This window comes from Grampus griseus (assembly GCF_964374135.1).
Source record: "Grampus griseus genome assembly, chromosome: 9".
In the NCBI taxonomy this organism is placed as follows: domain Eukaryota; kingdom Metazoa; phylum Chordata; class Mammalia; order Artiodactyla; family Delphinidae; genus Grampus; species Grampus griseus.
In genome coordinates, this window is record NC_139003.1 from 33169871 (window position 1) to 33172923 (window position 3053).

The 3053-nt window shown below is 39.7% G+C and overlaps 1 pseudogene across 1 annotated transcript; it reads right to left on the reverse strand.

Annotated features, from left to right (window-relative positions):
* Window positions 1-1895: 1895 nt before the first annotated feature.
* Window positions 1896-2615, reverse strand: LOC309827142 (annotated as a pseudogene). Its single transcript has one exon. The product of its transcript is annotated as an uncharacterized misc_RNA (transcript).
* Between the last annotated feature and the right edge of the window lie 438 nt (window positions 2616-3053).

Here is a 3053-nt window from a genome sequence, read left to right on the forward strand (position 1 = left end):
TGGCTCAGTGAAGAGGGTTCACAGGCTATATTTCTCCTAACTAACTTGAAAGAAAAAACAACAACAACAACACAAAAACAATGGTAAGAAAGTTAGCAGCAGCCTAAGCAGAAAAAGGCAATCTTCTCTTCATAAATTTGGAAAGTGTCAAGCTGAGAGAGAGAGGGGGGAATCCTTTCAAAATATGTCATTCCTTTATGCAAAACCCTCCAATGGCTTCCCATCTTCCTCAAAGTAAAAGCCCAAGTGTCTTCTGGGGCTCCCACAACCTATCTGACCTCACAGCCAATCAGTCACCTTGGCCTCCTCACTGTGCCTCAGTTATGCCGATCACCTTCCCAGTGCGGGGCTTTTGCATTTAGATATTCTCTGCCTGGAGAGTTCTTCCCCTCAGAGCTACCTGGCTCACTTACCACCCACTTTCTTGTGGTTTATGCTCTGTCACCATATCAGAAGTCCTTTTAGACCACCCTATCTAAAACAGCAAGCCCTGTAACTCTCTATTATGCTTCATTTTTCTTCATCACATTTATACACCCGACTTACGTATGTTTTGTTATTTATTCATTGTTATCTCATTCCCACTAGAAGGTAATCTTCATGAGGCAGAAACTTTGTTAATTTTTTCTTCACTGATGTAAACCTAAGATGGAGCTCGCCACAGAATTGACACAAAAAAATATGTGTTGAATAAATGAGTAAATTCTGATGTGGCACAGAGTTCTAACCCTGTTTCCATTCTGCAGAAACAATACTCAGTTAATATTGTGAATCCACAACATCGTGACATTCTCACCAACTTCTTTCACAGGGAGGGAGGTGGATTGAGGAGGCATCCTTGGAAAGTCAAGAGATAAATACAGGAAACATTTTGAGTGCATAAGCTCTCACTGCAAGATCTCAGCAAAGGCAAGAAGTTGGGCATTTCCAGGAATGTGTACTAAGTGGAGAGAGCAGAAGAAAGTTGCAGGAGTGAATGCATCCCTGGCTGGGTGCAGGGGCCCTGCTAAAGTATCTTTAGTAACAGTATTTCAGGAGGGAAACAAAGTATGCGACTTCATTTAAGCATTTCTTCCTTGGTACCTTCAGTATACAGAAAATAGAAAGAGAGATTCAGATCTCAAAATTCAGATCTTTAAGTGTCATACCAAGAGATAAGGAAAGTGGCTATCAAATAGATTTTACTATCCAATATCCACATTGTCATGTTACAAAAGAACAAGATGTAGAAGTGTGATCCATCAAACAATAGCTGGATAAATCTACATATAGATGAGGAACAAGGTATGCAATAGACAAACTGATGAGCTCAGTCTGGAGAAGAAAACCAGAGAATGGAAGACAATTTATGTGAGTGCCTTGAGTTTATTAAAAAAAAAAAAAAAAACTTGTAAAATTATGAATTCAAAAATAATTATGTAAGATGACATTAAAATAATAAAACAGTAAGATGACATTAAGGGGGAGATTACTACACTAAGCAAGCAAACTGTTAACCACAACACTACTGGACAATTAATAAAATGGAAAAAGCAATATATACAGCAGGAAATCTAAATTCTGATACAGTGAAAATTTTTATTTAATTAAGTATTTATTTTCAGTAGCTCAGTTTAATGATGAAATATTGAAAACTCATGACTTGCATTCACTGGAAGAAGAATAGCAACATAAACCTAAAAAACTTTTAATAATAAAACAAAGGGCTATAATGAAGTAGAAAACAAAAACTTATAGGGAAGATGAGTAATTTTGCAAAGGTCCTCATAATGAATATTTATGGAACTCCTATTATGTTCCAGAAACCTCGTTAGGTGCTCAACATGTCATACATCATTTTTACAACCATTTAATTTCCTTCTTGGGGCAGAATGGACTTGGACCTGATGGTGGAATCATTGGGAAGTCATTTTTAAATGTGTTTTTTCATGGTGTTTAAAAGTTCCCAGCTGACAGAAGGTGCTGTTACACTAGGGACATGTATAAGGTTTTAGTCCAGAGTGGGTTTGTCAGTGAATGTTGAGGTTCCCTTTGTGGCTTAAAGCTTTCTCAAAGTCTTCACATTGGTACGGCTTCTCCTTTGTGTGGATCTTCTTGTGAGCAGGCAGGGTGGAGTCGTGGGTGAACTCCTTGGTGCAGAGTTCACAACAGTATGGCTTCTCACCTGTGTGGATTCACTGGTGAACTTGGAGATCTGAAAGCTGCATGAAACCTTTGGGGCAGATATTGCATTTAAAGGGTCTCTCTCTCCTGTGTGTGTCCTCTGGTGAGTGACAAACTGAGGCTTATAATGAAATTTTTTTTTGCATACCCTACATTCATATGGTGTCTGTGGCTTCTTTTCCAATATGATGACCGGTTGGTCCCACGGTGCTTGGTGAAAGAACTGAATTTGACCCAAGATGTCCTGAGAATTTTCCTTTCTCCAAATATGTGGCTCCTTCTTGAGGCACTTCTTGGGAAATGGAACTGTTGTCCTGTTTTCTTTTGGAACTTCTTAGACTCTTCTGAGAGTCTCTTTTGTGTCCACTCTGAGTCAAAACTTCCCTCTCAGGACCCTTCAGAAGCTGAGGCTCCTGAGATTTAAGTATTCTTGTCTCTCCCCTGTCTTCCATCAGACCCTTCTCCAATTTCTGTTTGAGTTGTAGAACCTCCAGTTTACCTTTTTCAGGAATGGTCTCTGGCAGGAGAATATTCTGTTCCTTCTGTCATCTGAATGTATCTCACTCATAGAAGGTTCAGACTTCCTGAATAGGTTTCTCCCATTGCCCATGTCATTGATCTCAGCTTCCACCATCTGAACATTTGAATTTTGCAGAAGAAACTTCTCTCCTTGTAAGCTGACTATGGTCTATTTTGGGGTTTCTTGTTATTTCTTAGCATGTCCTCCAGTTCTTTGCGACTCTCCACACCACTTTCCTTGACTAAGACCTGGAAATCCTGCAACAAGAACATCATAAACTGCTCCATCACCAGCTTATCCATAATCTGCTCATTGGTGTGAAGATCTGGCCTCAGCCACAGATGGCAGAGCGCACAGTCTCCTCAAATCC